The following is a 15,491-nucleotide window of genomic DNA, read 5'->3' on the forward strand; positions in this document are numbered from 1 at the left end:
ATTGATATTCATGAGCACCTGAGGGCTTGTGAAATCATTAGCCATGCCTGTCCCGTACATTTTGTACAGATTGAGGAGTATACCCCTTGAAACCCATAATGACCATGGATGGGACTGGGTCAGTTTAAATCCAGCCTAAATCGGCTAAATGAAACCCAGCGAACTGCAAACAGCAATGTGACTGCCTAACCTTGCAGGGACCTGCCATTTAGCCTGACCATTCTCAGTATCCCAGCAGAATCCCCTGCATGTGCCCAGGAAGGCCTTTATCAAGGGAGGTGATACCAAGTCCCCATCCAGACTTCTGTGGTGATGCAGTGTTTGGCCATGTAAATTCTTCTCACGGCTTTGGTAAAGGCTGACAAGTGAGATGGGGTGTTAGCTTGAGAGTTAAGCCACCTCTGTAACCCATCACCAGGTAGGGAGAAACTGTTTGTGACCCCATATACCCTCCCATGTCTCTCTTGCACATCTGGAGTGCCAAACCTCAATGAAATTCCCACCAATAATATTAGAGCACATCACGAAGAGTCAAGGTCCATTTTTGACCTTTTCCTCTCTGTCAGCTTAAGCATCTCAGAGGCTGCATCAGGAAGCAACTTGACATATGTTCTTTTATCCTAACCTCCAAAAATACTTGGAGCTGAGTCCCAGTGCATGAGGATTTGCATCCATCTTCTCATACTTGCTAGTTCACAACAGCAAGCTTTCTTTGGTTGCAGCAACACAACCTGAATGCAGCAACCTCATCATCAAACGCTCCTGGACCAGGTGGGACATAGGCAGTGCGAGGGTTAGCATCTGGCGACCTGCAGCACAGTTTACAGAGATGGCATTTCGTGCACCACCACCACCCGAGTCTACTTGTTACATAACCAGGTGAGATGCACGAAGATCATCGCCAACATCGCCATCTCCTGACTTGTAATGATACTGCGCGTTACCTCTATGGCACTTGGCATGCAAGAAATAAAGAAATGGCACTCAAGATTTCTGGATTTGCATTTGCTTATTTAGATAAAATTAAAAACAGAATTTTTCTCCCTCCTTGTGTTCTGAAGTATTTTGTACCTGATTAGCAAATACTTTGTTTTCAATTTTTTGTTGTTGCTGTTTGCAATTGGTTGGTTGTAGAAGACTCCATTTACTCTTACAGGGTAGGTAGACAAGTGGAAAATTTTCAGCAACGTATAGGGAAGAATTTCAAGAACTTCCAAAATTGTAAGCTGTAGACAGAGAGTTTTGAGTGACATATTAGAAACCTCTGCAAAGCTCCTCTCATCTGAACAATGCATTTACCCAAGAGAAGAGCAATCTATAGTTAGCCTGATCAAGCTATGAAAGTCTCTTTGTTGGCTTCACTGATCTTTTGAATGTATAAATTAAACAGTCATTTCCATCTATTTATAATCCTGCACTGAAAACATTCACTTAAATTAAAGTATGAAAAGACTGGCATTTAAAAGTTGTGACTTCTAAGTGGTCATGCCAGCACTTCTTACAATGAATACTGCTGTACTTCAGATTTTATGGTACTGAGAGTGTCATCAAGTGTTGGAGCAATATCGCTATTGTTTCTATTTATTGATTTTTATTTGAAAATTATTATCCATGACTTTTTATTATGCCATAGAAAGAGATTATGTTTTAGGAGTATGCAACAATGACGTTTAATATTTTCTTCTCCCAGGTACCTGTGCTCATGTGGCTAGCTCATTTGCTAATTTGTTGTCTCCTCTGAAAATCAATTATTCTAACCCATTTTTCTCCCTAATCCTTGCCATCAGTAAGAAAAGGAAAAAAAAAAAAAAGTAAAAAATTCTACTTTGATTTTCTTCTGAGTTAAAGCTTTATTATCTGCTCCCCATCTGCTCCCCTCTAGGTCTCAGGTGTAGAGCACAGAGTGAAAGGCACTCCATTAGTCCTGATGCAAGAGCCATGGGGCCAGCCAAAGTGATGTTCTCTAAAGTCAAATGGAAAGAAAATGACTTTGAAGCACAGGAAGACGCAAACGTTCAGAGTTTCCTTCCGACCCTGTGGCTTACAGTGAGGCACTCCCAGTGATTTCTAAGGAATCGTCATTTGTTTTTTCAGCTTCTTCATTTTTTTCCCCTTCCCTTTTCAAATGTGAAAACTAAACCCTGTTGTGGATTCTCTATAAAACAAATAGGAGAACAGTGGGGTATGACAAAGACTTTTCCTCTTTTAGTCCTGAGAGTTTCCGCTTCTCCAACCCAGGAGATGACAATTCAGCCAGCAGTGAGCAGTAAGTAATGAAACCACATCAATTTCACAGAAGCACCGCTCATATGTGAGAGCTGCACAAGGAAAGAATGAGAGACCCAAGGTCTGAATCCACGCATTTGGAGGCCCAGTCCAGTAGTCCAAATAAAAAACTTCTGGTTTTCTTTCTTTTTTTTTTTTTTTTCCTTTTAGCTGGAATAAATCAGAGCAACAATGGAAAGTACAGGTGCAAACTCAAAAACCCTGTAGTGGTTCAGTTTATGGAAGTGGGTGTAGAAGTACTTGATGTTTCAAATGCAAATACTGTTCTGCAGCTCGGCTTAGAAGATAAAAATCACTGTTCTGTGGAATTTAAGTTTGATAGGCAAAAAAAAAAAAAGATAAAAAAAAAAGTGAAATCGATACCTTGTGACACCAAGAGAAAGTGATCTGAAGATGTCACAGGGCAGGATGGCAAAGGGGCCCTGCATCTGCAGCATCAGCTTAAATCAGCATGTGTCGTGGGTGTTCAGCACCTTCAGAAATTTGGCCCTTCAGAATCTTTTCCCTTAATCAGAGGCGCTGGAGCATTGCCAGCTACTAAAAGGTTGGGTTAGGCAAAAGGAAGTTGGTTTAGCTTGTTGAGTCAAGTGATTTCATGTTACTTGCTCTAGAGGGAGGCTTTTTGTTCTGAAGGGAATCAGTTGCCAGTGGTTAAGTTGTACTTTTAGAACGTATATATTTAATTAGGAATCGGAAACTTGATAGGCAGAATGGACAGAGGGAAATGTTCAGTGCATTGGTGCTTTGAGCATGTGAGGAATGATTTGAATTTGTTGAGGAAGGAGGAAGCTGGTCTGGAGCAAATGTTCTTAAGACAAATGAAAAAGCATTTTAAATCATTGATGAGAAGGTATTGGTCTGTGGAACTGAAACTGCTCAGCTTCATTTCTTCCCTATCTAGAAAACCTACTAGCTAAGCTGGGTAAGTGCAGATTGTATCAACTATTAAGCACAAGTTTTTTTCTTTGGGCAGCATATCTCCCTCACCTAGGAAGTCTTTAGATGGTGGGATAGTGGACCATCCATCTCGAAGTCTTTTCAGCTTCAGAGCTGCAGGTACTCCATCTGATAGCTGTCTGCTTCGGAGGCTATCTGGATTATGGGGAAGCCCCCGCTGCATGTTGGATTGCTGGGACACAAGGTAAAGAGAACGGGAAAGTATTCTCATGGGTTTTCTTGGCTTAGTTGTCTCCCAGGAAACTTCACACAAAGACCCTCCGAAATTGTAGGTTGACGTGAAACTGTTTTGAAACTGTTTTTTTTTTTTTTTTTTTTTTAACCTTTGGTAAATCAAAGGTAAAATTAATTAATTATTTTGCTTATTCTGGAACAATTATTCTGGGAAGGAAATTAATACAAACTCACATAAATTAACTCTACATTTTTTTTAACTTAAAGCCCTCACTTAAGATATTTTGAGGAGGGTTGATACCCTTTCTAATTATAGTAAAGCAGGGATTTGAAATCTGATATCTCATTTTGTGAGTGAACACAGGTCTGTAGGTATTCTGGGCTGGTGCCTTCTTATCCACTCCTATTGAAGTGCTTTTATTTTATATCAACCTATAAGTATTCATTTACAATTATGTACACATACATTTATGTTGAAGACACAAGCATAGCCTGCCTTAAGGGCACTCACCTGGAAGTGGTACCTGTGGGTTCCAGTGACTCTTCGAGTGACTTAAACATAAAAAAGTACCACTTCAGAAAGAGCGGTAAACTTCTCAGTCAGCACCTCTTCTGAGAAAGAAAAAGTCTTTGATTCAGGTAAATTCTAAGCAGAGTGAAGAGGAGATACGAACATGTGCCTTCTGCATTGCAATAGGCTACCTTACCGTGGAGATGCTAGAAAAGGAGACTGCAGACCTCACTGCGAGGTAGTTGTGTGAACAGTGCCAACGTCACCTTGTTTCTCCTCCCCACTCTGAATCAAAATAGTCTGATTTAGCAATTTCAAAATGAACTTATTTGACACTGATGAACAGTTAGTTGTTCTTTGACTTTTCTATTTATCACACTTCTGTGTTTCATGAAGAGGTCATCTGAACTATGTGTTGGGACAAATAAACAGCTGCACCCAACACTCTGCAAATTAGAATAAACTTTGTCCTTGTCTATCGTAATAGCCAGTATTTTTTCTTTAAAGCTTCATGGCACGACATTTTTTGTTTCATTCTGGTGAGATCACTGAGACTGGGTTGAGAAAGACGTGGATGAAGGAGAATCTTCTACCTCAAAGCCTGGTGTAACTCTCCACAGAGAATTTTCTTTTATTTCTCTGACTTGGCTGCAGTGAGAATTTGCAATAGCTGAGAGAAAGCAGGTGAGAAACCATATACAACCTGCTTTTCATCTTATTCCTCAGATTCTTGACTGAGTTTGTCTTTTCATTTAATATTGCAAGATGTATTCCTGAAATAAAGAACACATATAGAAAGCAAACACGATGGAGTCAGTTAATAATTAAACGACAATGTGAAATACACCCATAGAGAAATCTAACTGATATCACAAGTCTTACATATTTGATAATTGCACAGGCAAGCTTTGTTTAATGAGTGGTGATACTTGAAAAAAAAAAATCATGTTAGGAATTGTTGTGAAAGGTTTTATTTTAATAAAAGAATGTATGATCACACAAGCTCTTATATCATATCCTTTCCCACACAGACTCTTGCATACTTCTGGCAAAAGCACTAGCTGTTTACATTTTCTTTGTTTTCACTCCAGCAGCGTGTGACTAAGCCTTGAATGCAAGCATTTAGCTTGCACTCTGTCAAAAATGGTATTGGAGGGCTTTACTGTTTGTTGAAAAGATGGGGAATAAGAGAAAATCACTTCCTCTGAAATGTAGCATAAATAGAGGAACACCAGAGCAGCTGTACAGGGTCAGCCGAAAGGGCCCTCTAGCCCAGCATCCTGTCTCTGAGGGTGGATAGGAGGAAAAGTATAGGCTACAGAAGAGAGTAAGAACAGGGTAAGTATGCAGCAATCCCTCCATTCTGTCTTCTTAAAGGGATTTGTGGCTTAGGCATTCCCAGAGTTAGAAATAGTGTCAGTGTTTAGACATGAGTAAAGAGTACTTTTTGAACATGAAAGTTCATACTAGCACCAATACTGACTCTATTGGGCTTGTTTTCTAAAAGTTTGTCTGTTCTACAACCATTCATTACTCCATTGTTATGTTTCAGTTTCAAGCCCTTGCAATGACCTGATGTTAGCTTAGTTTATCAGGAAAAAAAAAAAAGGTGGCTGAATTTATCCACTAGATTAATAGCCTCTTGCTATAGCATAGCCCTAGGTGTGAATTAGAGTTGAAGACGAGGAAAACCCTTGCTATTTCAAAACCAAAACACAAGTTTTTTATTCCTTACGGGCTAGAAAACTTAAAAAAAAAAAAAAAGTAGCATTTTTCATGCTCTGTTTTAAAGAATTGAAATATATTAAAAAAAAATAAATCATATATGAATACATATGCTGAACTTACTAACTTCATAATGCCTTTCAGGGCTTCTACGCTCCTAGTTCCCTGTTAGTCCTGGAGACTGGTCTCTCTCAGGGTGCCCCAAAAGTCTCCGAAGAAATTTCAGCTTGTCAGGACCTCTCCTTTTCTTTAGTGTTGCTGGCACCCAAAACCTTGAGTGCCTCAGAAGAGTGTGGTCTCCCAGAGCTGCCAGGCTGGTGGCAGTCTGAATGCTCGATGGTCCCAAATCCAGGCAGAACAACCACCAGAGCTGTCTCCCCCACATATGCATCTCAGAAAATCCGCTGTCTATCCTCCTGCCAAGGAGAATGGTAGGTGAGCAAAGCCTTCACTTTCAGATCTGTGTATTAATCAGTGGATTTCCACAAACATTTGGGTTCTGGCATCTTTATACCAACAATGCTTACCCTCAGACGAGGCTCCACCATCTCCTTCAGAAGGCTTCATTTTCTAAAAAGGATTCTAAATTTGAGCCTCTTGTTCTGTGAGCCATTTGAAGACACATGAATGACTGTTTGTTGGTTTGTTTCCTACACACCCCTAACAAAAGGCTATGTGAAGGCAGGGTTTATGTCTTTGCAATCATCCGTGGAGCTCATGCTTGTGAAGACCAGATCAGAAGACCAGAAGACCATTTAGTGTGATAAATCCGCGCACTCTTATTTCAGGCATGAAAATAATATCTAACAGCAGTCACAGAAATAAAATCTAGATTTTGGTTATTTAGTAATTTACATGTATTTTTATTTTCTTTCATTTGTAATCTTAGAAATTAAATGCATCTTTTTTTTTTTTTTTTTAATTTGTTTTCTCTCTTTATTTTTTGTTTTTCTACTATGAAGAAACAGTCAGGAACTGTTGAGGTGACTGAATACTGATCTGGGACCATGTTTTTACTCTAGCATTGATCTTTGGCATGACTGTGCTTCTTTCTTCTTCTGTAACAGTGATACATGGTTTTTCTTTAAACAGTGTTTTGAGAGCTAGGGTGTGGAAAATTGTTACAGAAGAACTGAGAGTCTGACTAATCACTCATGGATGGAGCAGGCAGGATTACTGGTTTCTGTTCTTGTTCTGATTTACTGCTGTATGTGGACTTGGCAATATCCAGCTGATCTAACAATGTGTTTGGGTTACTAAAATCCTAATTTAATGACAACACCAAAAATTAGACTGAAAAACAAGTTGTTTACAAAATCATCCACCTCATTCTCACTTTTAACTGTCTTATTAGCCTGTTTCACCAGTGCACTGTTTAGCCAGGAATATCTGCATATAAACCTTTTAGCCATATGCGTTTCCCCAGTGGTGACAATGATTTCTGTGTCTATTGTGTGCAAAGCTAATTATTTGCAGAGATATTGGATTTCCTGGCCCGGAAGGTGTTTGTGGTTTTTATAACAAAGGAATTAAGACACGTAGGGAACAGGACGGCTTAGAAAGCATCCCGATGACAACAATAACACTCTGTACCTTGGAAAGCCTGTTTTCCCTTTTTTGTCCAAATGCAATCATAAGTACATCCTCTCCCTGACAGCTCACCCTGCCCTCAGCCATTCCGCGAGGAGATCTAATACAAATCTCATTGATATCAATAGAGACGCCTGCGGACCACACTGAATTTGGCTTTGGAGGAATGTAATGTATGCAGCTCTTTTAACATCCTAGCCCACTTCTCTTTGCTGTGGATGGTTGTTAGGCAAAGCAGCTGGGACAATGCTAATAATGCTCTTCTTTGTATCTCTTGTCGCTCTGCTTTGATGTATCAGTGAACAGAGTCAAAATGTACTGAGTGCAGCTTCTTGAGTGGCATTATTGCAGTAATTTACACCACTGCAGATCATAGCTGAGCTGAGTCCAGCTAGAGAGATTAAATTACCTATAAACGAGGAAGGGATGGGTTAGTGGCAAGGGCATTAGCTGCAATTTGAGAGGCTTGGAGTTCACTTTCGCAGTTTCTCCTGTGCAACCTCAAGGAAATCATTTTGGATGGAAGTTGAAAAGTTACTTACTTGATCAAGTTCTATTTGAGACAGATTTTCAGCGCCCAAATCCCCCAAACTGATACACAGAAATCTTTTTTAACTGCTGTGGTACCTCATAATACATAGCATGGCTTTTCTGTATGGACTTGCTAGAGTGCCTCAGGTACACGCTCATGCTGCAGATGCCCAGAGGTGCCTTGCAATGAAAGGAGAGTTGAATTTGCTCCAAGTCTCTGGAGATGCTGATGATACATAGCATCAGGTAACACAAAGGAACTTGCCTCTCCCTGAGGGAAGAGTAAGTCACCTCACCTGGACTTGGGGACAGTACAGAATAGCAGCACAGCAGCTAGAACACGCTAACCTTTTACCTTACCATCATTTAATTAATCTCTTGGGGGAAAAACAGGATGAAATTTCCAGGTCTGAGGCAGTCTTCTCTGTCTACCTCAGTGACTGACTTCTGTTTGAGAGGTGCCGAGTCCTTGTGACCAATCTGGTACCTACAGCCCGGAGCAGGAGGATGCATTGTCCCACCTGGCTGATGTAGTTACACGTGCCATTTTTACTCCTAGAAATACCTAATAGGCCTTGACAGTTTAACCTCTCCAACTTTGTACGAGAAGCCTCTTATATTTAACCTTGTTAATTTTTATGTATTTTTCTCTCACTCACATGTGCTTTCCTTTACTACACACCTTTCTTAGAAGTTGCTTTTTGTTTTCCATCACAGCTTGCTATTTTATCTCCTCGGAAAACTCAGCTTTGAAAGGGAACTGGTACTCATGTTCATATGTCATGCCCCTTCCTGGGTAGTCTTTCTGACAACAAGGAGGTCCCCCTGAGAGCAGGGCACTGCCTTTTGGGCGTAGGTACAAAGCCACCATCAAAAGCAGTGGTTTCAGACTTGGGGAGCAGGATCTGTGGCAGTGCTGTGATCATAAAGACAATATAAAAGCAGGACTTTATACCTGGGGTGGGAACATGAGTGCAAGACTTAATGGTCAAAAGGGTTCCGACATAGGTGCAGAAAGATAAATTAGTGATGTTCCAGTGCTGTCTCAGATGTTCTCGGAAGAGTTTCTGGGAATAATTTCTATGAAAGGCATTTACCCACAGGGCATGGCATAATTGCTGATTTGGGAAATAGGGATGACTCACTTATGTAAGAGACGCCCATACTATTAGCATAAAAGATGCACTGCTTATCATAGCTTTTTAGTGGCATTGTGCCTAATTAATTCATGACACCTTAATTAATAGGTATACAAAGAAATATCCCCACATGAACTAAGCATTATGGAGTAGATTGTGCCCTACAGACTCTGCCTGATGGTGGTGTACGGGAACACTTTCCAGTTTCTACAGGAGTTCAAAGGGTGTACTGAGTTTAATTCTAAATGTGGTTATTTTTCTCCAAGGGTGAATAGAAGCTACTGGAGACAGGACCTGAAACCAAATAGAGTTCAAGGACAAAACCATCCTCAAATCATGAAGATTATATTTCACACCTCAGCTTAACAGATGGTTTCCATCACTGGAAATACAGAGGAAATCCAGAGCAGAAAACCCAGATCTGAACATTAGCCAACGGGTATCAGGACATCTCTCTTAGGATATCAGCATGTCCTGGCTGAAAAAACAAACAAACAAACAAACAAACAAACAAACAAAACACTAAATAATATGTTACCCTTTCACAGTCTCATAGTTATGACCAATAAATAAATAAACAAATATTCGATATATTCGATTTCTTTAGGATAGTAGCTGTTAGTAAAGTGGGAGTTTAAGAAATACTTGTCCTTCTTGTGCTCTTAATGTGCAAATGAGATAGGAAAAGTCATGGGGTTGGAAGTCACAAGGCTCTGACTGTCCAGTGATGAAGACAGTGGGGATGAGACTGGTGGGTATCTAAAAGAGGAAGGCTGGACATAACTGAAAACATTTCCAAGCTGGTTTTCCACTCAAACACCTCTGATCTACATAATGCTCAATGAAAGTGAGAATGATTGAATCTTTTTTTTCAAATCCCAGTATCAAGTTATTACCTTGATTATTTAAACACCAGTGTATGATTAAGATATGCATATTCGGTTTAAGGGGTCCTAAATGCATAATTTATAATTGTGTTTTAAAATGTTGACATAAATATTTCACTAGTTTGCACATGAGATGGTTAACAGCCCCTCAGCAGTGTGGGGGCTGCAATGCCACCTTTGGGAATCTGTAGGTTCTTCTGGTTCGTGTTTCTCATTGTGGCTACAATAACAAACCTCAGCCATGTTGTAGGTCAGCTAAAGGTCTTATCTGAATTGTGGGGTAAACATTGTGCAAATCTAGCCAGAATTATAGTATAATACGACAATCAGAAGTTTGGGTCTTGAATTAAGTAAAATGTGACAGTTCTGGGCAGGCTTTGACATGCAGCTTTGAATGCAAGAAATTTAGAGCAAAACTTGGAAGATGTAAACCTAAGCAAACTGAAAACATCATTTATGCAAGGTTCTTTTGGTGAGATTTTCTTATTCCTGCTTACAAAGCATTTAGTATGTTGCTGCATATTTGGTCAGTGCACTCAAAGAAAAGCCAAACAAACGCAATCCAGTGCTATTATTTCTTCTCCAGGATGCTCTTCAGCTCCCTTGAATTCTCCAGCTAGGCCCAGGATTTTAGTTTCTATCCCTCAGGGTAAGGAAGATTGGATAGTTCATCCATGGAATGTATTAATACTGCTTCTTAATCATCCAGAGCAATCACTGTAGGTTGTGCAATGCAGAGCACTCCTTTTTTCTGCAGGGGCTGTGCTTACTGACAGCCAAGGAGGGAGCAAGACAGCAAATTAAATCCCAGTCCCCTTGTTTGAAAGCACTGTCTCTTACCCCAGAATAAGACCTCACTTTGGCATCTTGTGAGATCACATGTGTAAGAAAATAACTTAAGCCAACAGAAAATACTGAAACAGAAATTGCTTTTGTGTCTCGTACAAGAGAGTAAAGGAGAAAAGAAGTTTTAGATGAGGGCTCAAGAAATGAGGTCTCAGTCCTGGCACCAGTACAGAATTCCTCTGTTGCCTTGGGCAAGTGACTTTGAAATTCAATTCTCTGTTTGCAAAATGGGGGCAACGGAGCCTCACAGAAATGTTGGAAGGGTAATTCCGTTAATATTTATGCTTTGCTTGGGTACCCCATTGCCAGGAACCTTTATAGCTACCTATCCTACCAGAGGACACTCAAGTTCATGGATATTTTGGTGAGGACGCACACCAGAATGCCAGCAGGAAGTTGGCAGTGTCTTGTTTGAAATTAGTTAAAAAAATATATAAAATGGAATAACTGCCTTTTGAAAAATGCTGGTATATCAGCACTCATCTTCATCCTAAAGAGAGGTAAAAAGTTTAACTAGGTGCACCTCCTGTAACTGCTTCATGACGTACTATGCTTTTGCAAGGGAAGGGACTTGTGTCTCCTGGGAGGTGTAATTCAAAGTCACACAAGCTTGTGTGGGAGAACATGGCTATAAATGACCAAGATCTACAGCTACCACAAAGCTCTTCAGTCATTCAGCTGGACATGGGCATTAAGACTAATTCCAAATGCACTATTTTATTTTGAGTTTCCTGTTAGGAAGATCCAACAAAAGATTTGTTTATTAGCTTGTTTGTTGTTTTTTTTTAAAATTTTTTTATTTTCCCTGTAGATATGTTTGATCTTCAGTGAACTATCTGATGGGGAAAATGGCAGATTGAGGCGTTTGTTTTTCAGTGTTTTTTGAGTAGCCTTCAACCCTTTCATTAAGAGCTTTTTAAAACCACTGGTTCTCTTTTGGCATAGCGAAGTATACTTCCATGACATCAGGACCTGATTTTCAAAGAAGACAAGATGAGATCAAAGCAAACTTTCTCTCATTTACCTCTCTATATCTGCATTTTAACCCTCCCCATCAGGTGAAGAGTACATTCACCCCTGCCCTATGCTACCCAGAAACTTTGTGAAACCATCCTGTATCTTTCCATTAAATGTTTTATCACTGCTTGGAACAGTCCTGGGTCTTGTGTTTCAGCACGTTTATTTTCTGTGGGAACAGTGATCTGATTGCAGTGTACGTGTGTGGGTGGGTAGATTATAAATTATAGGCTCTGAGCTCAGGTGCACATCTTGGGAGTGACTTTTAAATAGCTGTATGATTAACAAACCCTTCTCCTTTGCAGAATGGGAAGAAACTTCTGTCTTGAAGATCATTGCTTTACTTCAGGAATTATCCCCCATGGAGACTGAATGACTTGACGCTGGAGGGGAAATATTTGTTGTGCTATGGATGTGAAGCCAGCTATCTACCTCTCTATGGGATGATTTATAGCCCACAGACTTTGGGGGTAGGAACAGGGGGATCCTTTCAGGAAGAGAGTTCATTGCTTTGGAGGGAAGTAGCGTGCTGGACTGACTGAGACAGCTTCTCGTGGCTGGAGTGGTTCAAGAAGTTCTTGCCCCCAACTCCTTGGTTGAGTAGCAGTCGTGCCTTTGATGCTCCTCTCGCTTCAGTGCAAAGCCAATGGTCTGGGTTAATGCAGCCAGCAACAGTGGGCTCAGCTGTGTTTTTGCAGTGGATGCAGCATGTTCATGCAATTATTCAGGGTGGCTCAGCTAACTGCCCTGGAAGGCCAGTAATGAAGAACTAGTAATTAGGCTAGATCCAGGGGAATAATATGACCTCGCTCTTGGATACTTTAAGATAGGTACTACGTTTTTAATAGAGATGGACGTCATATAAATATCCAGATAGATTAACGATATAATGGAGGCTTTCTTGGCATTACGGCATCTTGAAACTGGCTACCACTGTTAGTCCATCTGTGTTACGGATTGCAGACCCAGGCCAAGAAATATTTAAGCAGATGCTTAAAGTTAATTATAGAAGCAGGCCCATTGATTTCAAGAAGAATGCTTACATTTTTAAAATCAGGCATATGTTAAACTGTTTTTCAAAATGTAGGCCTAATCCAGTAGTTTCCATAAAAAATAAAGCCTAGCAAACCTCAAAATAACAGGTTAGAAAAGTGAAAGCAGAAGGGTATAGAAGTACAAAAAAAAAAAAAAAAGCAGCACTGATTAATTCTCTTTACAAGAGGTCTTGTTGCAACTTTACTGCATGATCCAACCGGATTGCTCAGATAAAAGAGATGCAGACATATTTATCTAGTGTTTCTATGTAACGTTACAAGTACGGGTCTAGAGCGTATGTGCCTGACTCTGGAAACCTTCTGTTCACAGAACTTTAATTGGTTTTCACAGGCAATGTGTGTGCTGCCTCCTCACAAAATGGAACCAAATATTTATTAGCAGTAGGAAATAGATCATTTGTTTTTACATGCGAGTTTTCATTGGCAGTGTTTGTGGAGAAGGCACACATGATAGGCACTTCTTAAAAATCTTCTTTTGATACTGCTTGTTGGATCTCATGCATTTTAGAATCAAAATAAATAAATAAATAAATAAACACACGAAAAATACAAAACAAACTGGATTAAATTTGAACAGGCAGTATCTCAGAGCAGATATGGCCTCAAACACAGAGAGAGTAGGAACATATCTGAGTACAGCAGTTGCCAATGCTAGCATTTCCAAGGGTGGTCTTCATGCAGTGAAATAGCTCCCCAGAGAATATAAATCCAAACAGTGCAGTGTTGACATGATAAATAGCAAGTTTAAAGGGAAAATGATTGAAAATTATATGGGATCGAGATGAAACTGACTCATGGCTCAAGTCATAGGTAAATGCTGAGAAAAAAAAAAAAAAGATGAGGAAGTCAACTGATTAGCAAACTGATTAGCAATAAATTGCATACAAAAGATTTGAGATCGATAGAAACAAATTATAGCCATAACAGAAGAAAGAGTACTATATGTTTTTAAAGACATTCATAGTATATAGGACTCCAGAAGACAATGCAGTATTTATACATGCACAAAAAGCTCTCTGCATGTGTCTATGCACACACCTAAAGAAATAAACATGTAGGTTTTAAAAAGTAATATATGCGTAGGTCTAAAACCAACATTACTTTCACTAGTTGAATTTTTCCTGGGCTGAGCAATGTCTGTTTGAAGAAATTGGCAAAATCCCATGTACAGTGTAATTTTTACCTTATTTTGTAAATTCTGTTGGGGACAAAAAGTCACAGAAGTTAAGGAAGGAGTTATAGCTTAGTCTAGGTCTCACGAACAGCTCAGTCAGGAAGAAGTTAGAAGGAGCAGAAGCCGTTACTAACAAAAACTTTATGGTGCTGTCTCTTTTGCTAGAAAGGTCATTGGACAGACTTTTAGGGTGTTTTTAATGTTCTTATAAAATGCTTTTAGTACAGTAATACAGGGTTCTTTTCCAACAGATTATCATATGATTCTGTGCACACTATAGACTATTTTAAAGCTGTAAATACCTTCCCATAGTTTCCAACTGAAAATGTTGTATTTTTTGCTTTTTTTTTTCCCATAATAATTGAAATATCCACAGAAGAAAAAAAAAAAAAAAAAGATTTCAGGCTTGATCTAGCAGTTTTACGTTAGATGAAGAAACATGAATTTAGGTGACCTTTTTAAAAAAAATAAATCACAAATTCTACCAATTACTAATTTTGATTATACAGTTTTCAAATATGGAAAAGAACAATGCAGGGAGGGAGGATATATTCTGTTTTCCATATCTGTGATGGAATCAGCATGGGCAGATGGGCTTTCTCATTAGTAGAGGAAAGCTACAAGCTGTGGAGGGAAAAAAAAAAAAGACAGCAAACCTCTAAGGTTAAAGCAATGAAACTGTGACATAAATTGCATAGGTTGAATGTAAGTATTCTTAGCAGTAACTAAAGAATTTGGAAACAATGGTGGTTTTGACACCAGAGTGATCTGTCCTTTACATCAGTGGAGAACTGGCTGGCCACTGGAAGCTAGAGTGTGACCCATGTCATCACAACGTAGGTGCCAGCATCTGACTGGAGAAACCACATCTTAAACTCTTCTACCTGGGGCTCCACCAGAGGCACTGGAACCAGATAGCTAGATTACATTCACCCAAAGAGCTGGGCTGGGGTTTTCACAGATTCACAGATTCACAGATTCACAGATTTTTCTAGGTTGGAAGAGACCTCAAGATCATCGAGTCCAACCTCCGACCTAACACTAAGTACTCCACTAAACCATATCCCCAAGCTCTACATCTAAACGTCTTTTAAAGACCTCCAGGGATGGTGACTCCACCACCTCCCTGGGCAGCCCGTTCCAATGCTTAATAACCCTTTCGGTAAAGAAGTACTTCCTAACATCCAACCTAAAACTCCCCTGTCGCAACTTTAGCCCATTCCCCCTCGTCCTGTCACCAGGCACGTGGGAGAATAGACCAACCCCCACCTCTCTACAGCCTCCTTTCAGGTAACTGTAGAGAGCGATGAGGTCGCCCCTGAGCCTCCTCTTCTCCAGGCTGAACAAGCCCAGCTCCCTCAGCCGCTCCTCGTAAGACTTGTTCTCCAGACCCCTCACCAGCTTGGTCGCCCTTCTCTGGACTCGCTCGAGCACGTCCATGTCCTTCCTGTAGCGAGGGGCCCAAAACTGAACACAGTACTCGAGGTGCGGCCTCACCAGAGCCGAGTACAGGGGCACAATCACTTCCCTCGACCTGCTGGCCACACTGCTTCTTATACAGGCCAGGATGCCGTTGGCCTTCTTGGCCACCTGGGCACA

General features: G+C 40.2%; 1 long non-coding RNA gene across 1 annotated transcript; it reads left to right on the forward strand.

Moving 5' to 3' along the window:
- Window positions 1-3,651: 3,651 nt before the first annotated feature.
- Window positions 3,652-14,843, forward strand: LOC310894983. Its single transcript, XR_014580329.1, has 3 exons — window positions 3,652-5,266; window positions 5,798-6,084; window positions 9,180-14,843. It is a non-coding gene; the product is annotated as an uncharacterized lncRNA (long non-coding RNA).
- The last annotated feature ends 648 nt before the right edge of the window (window positions 14,844-15,491 follow it).

This window comes from Anser anser (genome assembly GCF_964211835.1).
Source record: "Anser anser genome assembly, chromosome: 2".
Taxonomy (NCBI): Eukaryota; Metazoa; Chordata; class Aves; order Anseriformes; family Anatidae; genus Anser; species Anser anser.